Below are 14,060 nucleotides of genomic sequence, written 5' to 3' on the forward strand. Positions count from 1 at the left end.
TTTAAAAATGGTGAGCATCAAACCACTTTTCATTAAAACAATAACAGACTCGACTGATTCAATATAGTTTCATTTCATTCAATACATACGATGTATTGATAAGGTCATAAAAGTATTACTCTCTATTCCTAGCGGATTCATTTCATTTCATAGCATTAGTCGGATTCTCCTTTTTGTCAGCGTTCTGTTCTTTTCTGTGCGTCTCTGTCTCCCGGCCTCAGGAAGGCGTTCATTGACGTTCCCTTCGCCTGAGAAGCGGGTGATTTTTTTCAAGCCAGCCCCCGACTTGAGCCTCAGGGCCCAGACTCCACCCCCAGCCCGGGAAGGTCTGGGGGAGGGAAGGAGAGAAAAGGAAAGGGGTGGGACGCCGCAGGTTCTTGGGTGGGGCTTGGATGGCGTGCCGACGTCGTGACGTGTGACGCCACCAGTTGGCGCAGTAGCAGTGGCGCCTGGCCGTGGCTGGGACCCCTCCCATCCTTCTCCGCCCCTCTGCGTCAGTGGCTAGGGGCCCCTGGCAGCACCTGTGGCAGCTGGCCGGTGTGGCGGGGTTAGAGGGTCGTGGGCACCGGCAGAGCTTCGCGGGCCGGGTCCGGCTCGGCGCTGCTGCCACTGCGCGAGGCCTCTGGCGTCGCTCGGAGAGAGGCCGGAGCGGTTCCAGGCCGCCCCGGCGCTCGCCCAGGTGAGGGGACGGGGTCGGACTGGACAAGGGTTGGGGTGAGCAGCAGATTTCCGTCATCTCTGGAACTCAGCCTGGTGGGAGACTGGAGGTTTGGCTTCATCGCTGCTGTCTGTTGCAGTGTCGACTCATTTCTTAGTTTCTGATACAGCACCGGGACCTGTAGACCTGGTGCCGGAGGTCAATGGGAAGGCCCGGAAGGGCCATCGTAGTCGGATTGCGGGGGGCGCGGACACAGGAGCGGCCTCTGTAGATGGTGATAAGGCGGGTGGGCGGCGCCCACTTGCTTGTGTGTGGACTCGGCGGGCGGGAAGGTCAGTGCACCTGCAGGCTCCGGCTTTAGCCCTTGGAGCGGCTCTGGGATGCTTCAGACCCGAGCTGCTTAACGTAGTTTCGATTGACCAAAGGCGGTGGAGCCTTAGAACTCCCCTTTCCAATTAAGGCGTGGGGTGTTTTGTACTTAGAATTGGCGCTTGCCGAGTCTGCAGTATGGAAGAGTACATTTCAGCGGAAACATCTTTGGTCAAAGGAAGGTGAAGGGAAGTTGATTTTCCTTCCGCAGAGTATCGTGTCCCACCCACTCTCCCACACCTAACTCCCATTCCTACTGGCCTTAGTTTTGACAGTAGAAAGTTGGGGACGCTTGTTAAATGGAAAGAGTTCTTGTAAATTTCCTCCAAAAGGAATTTTTTTTTTTTAACTGTCCAGTCGTGTGAGTTAAGTTTCAACTGGTTTCATGTTGCTGCTTTCCCTCTCTGCATGGCATTGAAGCCGATTTATTCCAAATTAACCATAAATATTAAATATAAAATAGATGAATTAACCAGAATATTTATCTTATATAATTGTTGAGTGGTACATATTTCATATGCATGATATCTCATTTAATCGTCGTAACATTCCTATCATGTAAAGCCTATTATAATCTCTTCACAGATAAACGCACAGGCCTAAAAATCAACTTGTCCAAAGTTATCATCTCCCAAGTATCTTAAGAGTTTGCAAAGTAGTTTTCATTTGATGAAAAGTGTGCCAGTTGCTTGGAATAGGAAGGGAACTGAGGCATCATTCTTGACAGCAAGGACCCAACAGTTTGAGAGAACAACCTTTTCAAAGCCACACTTAGAGAGAGACAGAGAGAGAGAGAGAGAGTGTGTGTGCGTGTGTGTGTTTGTTTTAGTATTTTATTTATTTAGAGAGCGCATTTGGGGGTGTGGCAGAAGAGAGAACATCTCAAGCAGACTGAGTGTGGAGCCCAATGGTGGGGCTGATCTTATGAGACTGAGATCGTGACCTGAGCCAAAACCAAGAGTCAGATGGTTAACTGACTGAGCACCCAGGTGCCCCTTGAGTATGTTTTAAAGGTAAGATTTAACCTCGACAACCCTCTAACTGCCCAAATCATGCTGTTTCCATGGGTGTGATGGTTTGGAAACCTTTAGAATGGTGTAGTTTGGAAACTGTGTTCTTATTCTAGATTTAAAAGTATTTCTTGTTTGGAAACTTTAAGGTAGGAAATGCAATTTTGGAGTAACATTAACAACTTTCCACATGTGTGCATTCTCACGCATGTAATCAAATAATTTAATCTGAAATGGTGGAAATGCTGGTAAAGCTAGACTACCTTGTATATTGGTTAAATATTTTTTTCAGGTTTGTTAAGATGAAATGCTGCAGGTGGACCTTCTGAAGATCAACAGGAAGGAAGAAGAACAACATTGCAGACTCTGAAAAAAAAATTGGGTAAATATCTTTGCTAAGTTTTAATTTTTTTTTTTATTTTTTAAAAGATTTTATTTATTTATTTGTCAGAGAGAGAGGGAGAGCACAGGCAGGCAGAGTGGCAGGCAGAGGCAGAGGGAGAAGCAGGCTCCCTGTGGAGCAAGGAGCTGGTTGTGGGACTCCATCCCAAGATGCTGGGATCATGACCTGAGCCAGAGGCCGCTGCTTAACTGACTAAGCCACCCAGGCATCCCTTGGCTAAGTTTTTAAAAATCTAATTTTCAATTAAAGCTGTGATAGAAGAAATCTGACTTTGTGCTTCAGTTGTGTTTTAATTGGCTTAATTAATGGTGAAGGAGTGGGGGTTTGGGGGATGTATAACACGACTTGCCATTCATTTTACCTGACTTTTGAATTGTTGATACCTGACTGACAATTAAAGCAGCTGGTTTTCCCTGGAGCAGATGATCTAAGAGAGAGCAAGGAGGAGGCTGTGATGCCGTTTTTGACTTAGTTACACACCGTTACTTCTGTCATACTCTTTTAGAACCATATCACTAAGTCCAGCCCACACTTGAGAGGGGAATTAATTAAGTTCAACCTCTTGAAGGGAAGAATATTAAAGAATTTTTGGACATTATAAAACAACCGTACATCTTTTATCAATTGTCAAATTCTTTAGGGTCAAATAAGCTCTTTCAGAGTACAAAAATATAGCCTTTATGACCAGGTGAGAGAGAGTTCTAGAAAAGTGGGGAGATGGTTAAGTCAGATTTGGCTTACTATATAATTTGCCCTTCTTTGCTGCTAATCAGGCTCCATAACTTGATGTGTTATCTCCTAGGGTTATTTTTTTTAAAAAGTGCTTGTTGACCTTTGATTTAATGGAGGATCCTTTTAGGAGAAAAAAATTTCATAGTGGAAAAAATACGAATTTTTTATAACAAAATATGAATTTTGGTAGCATTCTTATTAGCTTGTAAATGTCGAATTGGGAGGAAGGAACTCATTTTTCATATAAAGAAACTGAGAACAAAGAGATAATTATTGAGGCCATGTCTTAACTGTATTTGTACTCAAGCTTCTCAATGCCATAGTTTTCTCATCTGTAAAATGGGGAATTGTGAATGAGTAGTTATTTGTGATGATTAGATGAGTAAATACACAAAAAGTGTTTAGAACATTACCTAGCATATAGCAAGCATTGAATAAGTGTTATAGTCATCATTGTAGCTATATTTTTATTATTTTTTAATACCATGGAATGAATATTTCAAAGAGTAGGAGAACATTGACCAAAATATTTAAAGTTTAAACTTTAGATTATTGATTTTATTGTACTTTGTCACTTTATATGTATATGTAAAGTGTATTTCTATCTATATCAATTTTTTTCCTATTCATATCCATTTAAAATGCTGTGTCTGATATCACCACTAGTATTGTATAGTCATATCCTCATAAAAGTCCCTGAAGCAGCTTGTTTTGTTGTTGTTTCATATACATGAAAGTTCACTTTCAGTTGTAGCAATTCTCAGCTCACGGAAATTGGCTACTAAATGGATCTTGTGGGCTCTTTGGGTAGCAACATGCTATTCAAAAATATTTTCTTTGTACTTGATATGATGAGAGTGTTGGTAAACACAGGTGGCCAGTTTCTTTCTCCTTCTCCCCACATCCAATGACCCTATTTTGTTGGGTAAGTAGTTTGAACATGTATTTGGGAGGGTTTTCTGACTGATGTGAATAAGGTAGATGATAGAAGTTTGAGGGCCAGACAGGAAAATGGAAATAGTTTTATTACAAAAATCCTATAGAATTTTACTTTTCTGATACTTTTTACTGTTATACCTTCTGGTGTATTTTTAATCAGAATGAAAGTGATATGTTGAATTCTTGATTAAAAGAATTAAAGAAAACTTGCAGAGTGTATTCACTAGTCAGTACAAAAAACAAGGACAAAACCCCATAACCAGTGTATGGGATGTAGAAGTTGGAGGATTAAACCTTTCACATAGCAGTTACTGTTGATCTCTTTGCATAACTGACCATATCAAGGAATATGTTGAAGGTAGTTATTAATTCTGGTGGACTATTAAAAGTGGGTTATATTTAAAAATCATGGTTTCTTCTAGATTTGGAAGTTGAAGTCAGTTCTTTTTACCCTATTCATAGATATGTTTTCTGGAGATTTTTTAAAGAGATTCGTTTTGTTTGGCTTTTGCTTTTAATAAGTATTTAGGAAAATCAGCCTAAATTTCTGGTTATAGAAGTCAGGTTTTCTAAAGTGCAACATTTTTGTTGAATGATAAGATTACATAGATGTTGAAAATACTTCCATACATAGTATAAGGAACCATTTTTGTTGCATAGATTACGATGTTAAAAAGTGCATTTATTTAGTTTGCAGATTTGTAGTGTTTGGATTGTTACTCATCATATCTACATATTTCTTTAGCAACAGTTTGCCTGTTGACTATTGTCTTTTGGTATATGATCTGCTTCTAAGAAACATGCTCACTGGTATTTGTAGAACTATATTATTCATATTGACTTAATACTTTTTGATTGTTATTTATGCCAACTAACTATAAAATTCTGTTATTTAGATACATACATATATTTTTTTCTTGTATATTGTAAGGAATGAGGTGCAGTTTAGTCATTGTTTATTGGTATGCATTTTATTTTTTAATTTTTTATTTTTTTAGCTTTCACCTTTTTTGTTGAGCTCAATTTCTTTTAAAGAACATTAATAACAGGTTAGCTATCACTTTTGTAATGTGTTTCTTGTCAAGTACTGTACTGTGAGTTTTATGTTTGCTTTGTGTTTTTAGTGCCTTCAGCATCTCTTCAAGAAAGAGATGTCCATGTGCAAACAGGCTCTGAGATGTAGTAACTTGCTCAAGCTATATCATGGCTAAGGAAGGAATTAAAGGGATAGAGTCAGCTTTCCATTTCAAATCTGGCTTTAAAGACTGCTCTAGTTCTAGGGTACCAGATGATCTCTGTTATTTCTGGTAGAATGTTATTTTACCACTTAATTCTGTTGGATTTTAGAGTTAGTTATTAATGAATTGTGTTTGTTGCACATAGAATTCTGGGACTAGAAGGGACCTGGAGTGATTCTTTTTAGGTAGAGAGGAGTTTTTGGATTTCTGGTTTGTCACAAGAGGATAATTATTTATCTTGTTTGTTTAAATGAACAGAATACGACATTATATATTTTTGTTTGATGTGTACAAAGTTGCTACCCTGGCCAAAAGTGTTAAGGAAATTAAGTTTGCTTTTGTTGCCCACCATCTCCTTTTTAAGATTTCCCCCATCTTCAGGAATCTTGGGCCTTTTGGGATACCTTGGATCCTGCTTGTTAGTGAGAAAAGTAATCCAGTGAGTTAATTTACACTAATAACATTTGGTAATAATTAATAGTAGCTATTACTGAGATGCTTTATTTTGGATTTTAAGAGCAATTATTGGTTACTACTCCATTTAAAGGAAAAGATGGTATAATTTTAGGCCTTGTATCCTGATGGGTAAAATTTTTTAGGCAGACAGGGCTTTCCAAATCACTATATGGTTAATGGATAATAACAGTCTTTTTACTACATTCCATTACTATCTTATAATGTAAAATTTACATATATATGTGAGATGTCTAATTGCAGTAGGTACTTCTCTATTTGTGTTTGTGTGCTCTATTTCTGTAGCATCGTGGGGTTGGAAGGAACATCACAAAGTCATTTGTTTCAGGCCATTTATCTTTAGATTGGTGAGTGGTCAGTGTTCTGTATGAATAGCTCAGATGTTCTAATCATTCTTGAAACTTCATTTTGGATAAAAATGTTGTGATCTGATTTATGTTTTACTTTTGTTTTGGGATGTCATTATGCCATAGTAGAGATAGATAGTCTTGTGTTGGTATTTACTGAGACATTTAGGTCAATTACCTGACTTCTTAATTGTAAGGAGGACATAAATGTCTTTGAAATGGACAACTTTACAAAGGTATATTAAGATAATTGTTACGTATGAGCAGAAACCAAAGAGTAGCTGAAAAACGTAAGTATATTTTTTTATGACAGTTGATGTAGATGAGTAAAATTTGACCCAAGGGCAAGTGATGCAAAAATATGTGTAAAGTGCATACTTTCCAGAATTTCTAGTATACAAAGTGCTGATATGTTCTAATAGGTGTTTAATTTTACCTGATGATGAATAGAATATCAGTGTTGATGAAGTTCAAAGAGGAGCTATAAATTTGATTTTCCAACTCTTAAAACCCATGAAATTTCTTTTATAGAAAAAAAAACTAATTAAATCCAAAGAACTTAACATAGTGATCTAAAGATATGTGAATACCTTTTTAGCCAAAGCATTGTGCCTTCATTGCTGTGTGAGAAATTTGAGAATAATTAAAACTTTTTATATTTGGCATTGAGTTATTAAAAAGTTGAATATCCTCTTCTTAAACTCAAGCAAATGAAAACCAGATTTTCTTGAGAATGAAAAAGATCATTTAGTAATCTCTTTGGCCTTGGGTACATTGGGAATACTCACTTATTTTTGGCAATAGTGCATAATTATGTACTTTTAATTTTTTTAATCTTGGTATTATTTTTTGAAGATCCTATTTACTCATTTGACAGAAAGACAGCTAGAGAGGGAACACAAGCAGGGTGAGAGAGAAGCAGGCTCCTACCTGAGCAGGGAGCCAGATGCAGGCCTCAGTCCCAGGACCTTGGGATCATGACGTGAGCTGAAGGTAGATGCCTAACTACTGAGCCACCCAGGTGTCCCTATGTACTTTTTATTTCATTCATTTCTGAAACAAGTATTCAGGGACTGCTGTATACAGGAAGTTGGTTGGATATGGCACTTAAATGAGTAGGGCAAACTCATCCTTAACAACAGCTGCCTAGTTGGGGGGCAGACTTCTAAAATGATAATTACAATATGATATGATAATTGCTAAGATATAGGTAATCATTCAAACAGCCTTTCTTTACCATTTTCTATATTGCCAGATATCCTACTGAAGATATTGTGACTCTTCCAAATCTTAAACTTAATACTGAGAAATCCTTAGCTATATTGTAGAATTTTTTTTTTTTTAAGATTTTATTAGAGAGAGAGAGAGAGTGAGAGAGAGAGCACAAGCTGGGGTGAGGGGTGGGCAGGGGCAGTGGGAGGGAGAAGCACACTCTTTGCTGAGCAGGGAGCCCAATGCCAGGCTCAATTCCAGAACCCTGGGATCGTGACCTGAGCTAAAGGGAGATGCTTAACTGACTAAACCACCCAGGCGCCCTCAAAGATTTTATTTTTATTTATTTGAGAGAGAGAGTGAGAAACAGAGAAACAGAGAGAGAGAGAGAGATGATGAGCAAGGGGAGGGGTAGAGGGAGAAGCGGACTCCCCACTTGAGCAGGGAGTCTGATGGGGGCCTGGATCCCAGGACCCTGTGATGGTGACCTGAGCCAGGGGCAGACGCTTAACCGAGCCACCTAGGTGTCTGCTGTATTGTAGAATTTTTAAGCTCAATATTTACTGAATGAACAGCAGAAAAATAGCTCTACATTATCATGCAACTGTCTTAAGTATATTGCTCCAAAAAATCAAAATCAAATATATACTTTCCCTTGACAGTTCCAGAGAAAGCTCTGGTTCTTCATAACTAGGTCTTCTCACATCATAGGTAATACTCTACAGACTTATTCCTGCTTAAACCTGATATAGGTTTAAAACCTTCTTTTTGAAATCTTGTGTCAAGTTATGGGGTGATACCTCTTTTAGAGGAGTCATGCAGCCCTGGAAGAAGGTAAACCAGTGCAGCGAGGTTTTCTTGAGAAGCTGTGGGCAAGTGCACAGATCTTCCAGTTCCCCCCATTCCCCTTTTCTGAGGTAATCAAATAATTATGGCTGAGGTAGAGTGGAGTTGGGGGACATGGGGGTAAGCTGTGGGGATGAAGGTTCTCTCATCCATATTTCCTTTTGCCTACCACCCTAGGGCCATTCTTCTGACAGCTGTTATAAACACAAATTAAAGACGGAGAAAAATAGAAGAGGAACAGGAACTGTAAGTAATGGGATTAGAGCCAAAAAACTGGGAGTAATATATAAATTAAAAAAGAAAACAGAAAAAATGGAATGAAATAGAAGATGTTTTAGATAAATATGGATTTGACTTTTTCAAGAATATATAGAAGCCATCAGATTCGCTCATCTTTCTGTCACCAAATCTCTCTATATCTGGGTCTTTCTTTTCCTCTTTCTTCTTGTTCAGATAAAGGAAATGTTTCTCTTTCTGCCAAACCCAATTCCAAAACCTGGTGTATATGTGCCCTGAATTAAAGCAAAATTTAAAAAAATACTAAATATTTAATACCGTGTCCTTTAAATTGTATGATTTCATGATCTCTTTAAAGTACAGAATCAGGGTGCCTGGGTGGCTCAGTGGGTTAAAGTACAGAATCTTTTTTCATGTAAAAGAAAACTGTCCTTAGATTTAATAGGACTGGTAACAACAACAACAACAAAAAAATAGTGCTTTAGTTTGGGTATCGTCAGAAACAAAACCTGGGTAAGGATTCAAGTAAAGTTAGTTTACTTGGAAGTGATCATAGGAAACACTGGTAGGGGAAGAGGAAGTAAGAAAGGAAAGGGACTGAAGTCAATAAAGGGCATTATCCTAGCAGTTAGTGCTAAGGGCATCTGGAACTCACTACCGTTGGTAAACTCTCAGAGACCAAATGAAATACTTCTCTGAGTTATCCCAAACTAAGAGCAAGGAAGCTGTAGGTGTTCATCTAACACTTTTCTAGCCATCATTGACATTAACTCTGGCATTTCTGGCTTGTCCTGATTATAAGCTGAGATGTTTCTGCAGTCCAAAAGCAATCCTCAGTAAGATGTTACAGCTGTTTTTAAAATGAGCATTCTTGTGTAGAGGTAAATGCCAGCAGTATCTGGGTGTGATGCTAACACATTGGTTGCTATTAACAAATATTTATACAGTGTATTATTTACTGTGGGCTGGTGATATTCTAAATGCTTTACATTTATGAATTCATCAATTCTCACTATTCAGCTCTATGACGTAGGTACTGTTAGTATTCTTGTTTTACAGATGGGTAAATAGAACATGCAGAGGTTAGGTAACTTGCCTGTGGTGACACAACTATAGTGTTAGGACTATTAGTTCTAACTTACATAGTCTAGTACAGAATCTATGCTCTTAATTCATATAATGGCCTGTTTTTGAAACAATACAATCTGAAGCAAAAAGCTTGTACTGCAGCTCATGACCCTGAAGTCAAAACCTGAGCTGAGACCAAGAGTTGGATGCTTAATTGACTGAGTCACCCAGGCACATTCCCCCTCTCCCCCACCTTATTTTTTTAAGGATTTATTTATTTATTTATTTGAGAGAGAGAGCACATAAGCTCATGAACAATGGGGGTTGGGGGAGGAGAGGGAGAGGGACAAGCAGACTGTGCTGAGCAGAGCCCATGGGGCACAGTCCCAGGACTCTGAGATCATGACCTGAGCCAGAATGAAGAGTTAGACACTTAACTCATTGAGCCACCCAGGTGCCCCTTTTTTAGGCTCTTTGATTCTGTTTTTCTTTGATAACTGTCTCCTCCTTCTCCCTTACCCAATCTCTTTCCATTTAGTGTTCTTTACCTCTTTCCTTGATGGCAGCTTACCAGCTGCCCCTTTCTAGAACAGTATAGCTATTCTTCCTTCCATTTTTATACTCGAGGCTATCAAATCAAATAATTCTATCAAAGGTATTAACTGATTTTTCTGATGTGATGAAGTTTGAGTTTGACATTGTTGGTCAGTATTTGCATTTTAATTTTTTTAAAAGATAAGCATTTAAGAACTGAAGAAAGATATGATGGTAGAATGACAGATGACTAAGGTTTTTTTGAGTTGGGAGACATCTATTTCTTGGCCATATTTGTGAGGACAGGCCATGAGATACATGCTTGGGTAAGAAAAACCTCTTTCTAACCTGTCATTTTCTGTTTTCCAGCCACCACTTTCCCTTTTTCTTTTTAAATTATGGAAGTATTATATGCCAATTCTAAAACATTTAAACACTAAGTATCAAGAGTAAAAGTTAAAGTCCTGCTTCACTGATTCTTTTCCTTCCCCCCAAATCTTTCTCACTGTTCTCTCTAGAGGTAACCACCCCTGGCTTTGCTAGTGTTTTTGCAGATTAGAAAAGTATACATGCATGCACAAACACTTCATGTATGTGCACATATATATGTATATGTGTGTATATAGGATGTATACATATAACATACATAATAGTCTTTTCTTTTAAACATAAGTGAAATACTATACATTTTGTTTCTCAGTTTGCTTTTTCCCTGCAAACATTACATATATTCTGGACATTCCTCTTTATTGGCCCATATAGAGCCACCTCATTCTTTTAGAAAGGTTGCATATTATTTCCCAGTAAAATATACCATAATTTATTTACTTTTTTCTATTAATTGACATTTTTTCCAAATTTCCCAGTATACTATATAATGCTGCAGTGATTGTCCTTGAAAAATTCTTATTGTGGCTGAGGATTTCTGAGAAAGTCCTAGAAATGATATGTCCAAGTTAAAGCATACACATTTTTGTAGTATCTGATAAATTATTCTTCCCAAAGATAGTTTATGTCTATCAACTGCATATGAGTGCCCATTTTCCCACATTTTTGCCAACATAGTTGTTTGCAGTCTTTCTCATTTTCACTTAATATGACTACTGGGTGATAAATAGTAATTGCTCCCATTTCTAGTGATATTATCCACCTTTGTAAATTGACTATATATTTTGCTTATTTTTTCATATTATTAAAAATATTAAGATATATTATTAAAAATTACTATATTTTAATATACTTATGATATATATTTATATTTATTTCTATGTAAATATATATGTCACATTTACTAGATTATTAAAATATTAAAATATTATTCCTATTTTTTGGTACTGATTTGTAGGATGGCCTCTATTTTTGAAGGTCCAAATTAATATTTGGAATTCTATCTCTAAAAGTGTTAATGCAAGTATTAGATGTTTGATAACTTTATTTTTTTTATGCCTGTGAGACAGAAATAAAATAGTGTGAATCTAGTATTTGAAAAGATTTTACAGGTAATTCATTTTGAAAAGTAATCTTGGAAAGGTATTTTCTAAACTGGTATAGTTGTGGTGGTATTAAATTAGGAACTTTGATAAATCTCTGGTTTGTGCATATTTGCTTGAACCATTTCACATTTTCATGCTTTTCTATGTACGTCACTAAAATAATAATTGTCACAATTGCTATTCTAATGTGGACAGCAGTTTTGGAGTAAATATGATGGAAAAATGAAAAATATTCAGGAAAAATGAAAAGAATGTAGATGAATCATGAAAATATTGAGAGAATTTGCATTGAAACATGTAGATCAGTGTTATTTTTCTTATGTACTAGATAAAAATACCATTTAAAATGATGTTATATTGAACACAGTGGCTGTGTTCAAGGTACTGTCACTGGTATTGTTGATACAAAGATGAATAAAATAATCTTTATTGGTCATAATCTATCAGAAGAGGGAGACAAGATGGATTAGGTTCAGGTTATGCATCTTTGGTGGTAATATCATAGAAGTGAGGCTATGTTCTTCTGTTAAGATGGTAGCTACATTTGCGGTAAGTGAGCATAGCATAATGCCTGGACAAATTGAGCCACTGTGTTGTACACCTGAAGTGAAAGTAACATTGTATATCAACTATAATCAAATAAATTAAGAAAAGGAGTGCACAGTTCTGATTTATCTTAATATTGATGGTGTTTACTTTCTTTGATCCTTAATTAAATTTCACAAAGTTCCTGTTTCCCCCTTTGTCATTAATAATTATTTTGAGGGGAGTTATTTTGAAGTGATATGAGAATCCTGTTGCTTATCAAAATTTAATTGATTATATTGGTAGGGACTCATAGATTCTTTTTATTAAATGGGTTGTAATCGAGTACTAGTATTTATTTTGATACTTAAATTGCCCCAGATTTTGCCACGGGGAGCCTCTTCAAGCTCGTTTCTTTGTCCTTTTCACATGTTCCCATCATTCAGGTATTTCTTTACCTTCTGGAAAACACAAGCTCAGCTTGACTTTCCTTGCCCTATTTGTGGAATCAGCCATTTCTTCAAGGAGCCCTGTTTCCTCTTGATAGAAAATGTTTTTAGGAGCAAAGTTCTCTGTTCATTTTAATTTTGGTGCTGCTCCCAGACCCTTTAATGAGCACATGTATATACATACATACTCATGTTTGTAGCCACATTTATTTCTATATCCACCTATATTGAAAGCTATAACTCTAGTTCGTATCAAACACCATTGGATTAATTCTGATGTTCTTCATTTATATATCCTCCAACAGTGAGAAAACTGGCTTTTATTATCCTTAACATATTTACTTAATTTATCCCCTCCTCCATAGCCTGCAAGGGCTGTTTCCTAGGTGTGTGCCGTCCTTATCTTGCTCCCACATCAACACTACTCCAGATTGCCCTTCTTCATGGAAGCACTATTTATTTCTTCGGGGTCTGATGCTTTTCTCTTGGGTTCTAATGCCCTGCATCTGGCAACCTGCCTGCTCAGGCTCCAACACCTTAAGCTGGTCTCTTTCTTCAGCTTCCTCTCCCAACCATTGGTACTCTCTTCCTTCCACTCAGACTCTAGCACCCTGTGCCTGACCTCTTCCCTACAAGTATGGTCTCCTCATCCTGCTATGGTTTTGATGTCCTCAAAAACTGCCACTGTTTCCCTAGCCTCTTCATCACACAATTAGATACTTAATATTATTGGGCTCTGACATCCCCCTATGCCACTGAGACTCCTGTCCATCTTTTCCCCAAATGCAGATGCCTACCTTACTGTGCTTTACCTTGCGGATTTTAGACTGAACCATTGAGGGAAAGAAAACAACCAATTTGTTAATCCATCAATTGCTCCATGAAAAATATGCAGTAGAGACCTCTCCATTAAGGAATTCGTGGTGTACCATGTAAACAGTGTGGTTAAGCATGCAGCCCCAGTTCAGTCTGGATTCTCTGTATCCATGTGGTTTTGACTTACTTCCTTTTCATCAGAATGTCTGCTTCTTACCCAGGACTTTTATTAAGGCTTAGCCTTTACTTCAGTACTTAATCAATGTGTTGTTTTAACTATTGAGCCTTTATCTGTTGATTTCTCTTAAAGCTTTTGCATTAACTAATAACTGGAAAAGCTTTGATTAAATCTGTGTGATACTGCCATTTTCTGTCTTTGCAACCTGAACACCCTCTTTCTCATTCTCCTTGGCTGTGGTTCTTATAGTAGTTAGTGGTAGAGATTTTGAATGAGATCTTTAGATCCTCTTGGTAGATAGATCATTCTCCCTTGGATTTGATTCAAAACAGATCAGCTTTTTATATTGAAACCTGAATGCCAGGATACATCCCTCATGAAACATCCCCAGGAGTTAGTAGGTAATCTTTTCATCAGCAGTGGTGTGGTGATGTATTATAAAATCCTAACAGTAAATATGAAGTAGGCACAGATGTTACTTTGTAACATATAAGCTATTAATTTTAGTTTTGAATATAAGCCTTTCCAGTGT

At 37.4% G+C, this 14,060-nt stretch overlaps 1 protein-coding gene across 5 annotated transcripts in view; it reads left to right on the forward strand.

Annotated features, from left to right (window-relative positions):
* The first annotated feature begins 416 nt into the window (after positions 1-416).
* Positions 417-14,060, forward strand: part of KIAA1109 (KIAA1109 ortholog) — a 216,829-nt gene continuing 203,185 nt past the window's right edge. For 3 of the 5 annotated variants that reach the window (XM_032333325.1, XM_032333327.1, XM_032333326.1), the window contains exons 1-3: positions 417-679; positions 2,330-2,419; positions 8,406-8,474. The gene's annotated coding sequence lies outside the window, so the exon portion shown is untranslated. The remainder of the gene's footprint in view (positions 680-2,329; positions 2,420-8,405; positions 8,475-14,060) is intronic. The other 2 variants (XM_032333328.1, XM_032333329.1) reach the window with 1 other exon arrangement.

The sequence above is a fragment of the Mustela erminea genome, chromosome 2 (genome assembly GCF_009829155.1).
Source record: "Mustela erminea isolate mMusErm1 chromosome 2, mMusErm1.Pri, whole genome shotgun sequence".
In the NCBI taxonomy this organism is placed as follows: Eukaryota; Metazoa; Chordata; class Mammalia; order Carnivora; family Mustelidae; genus Mustela; species Mustela erminea.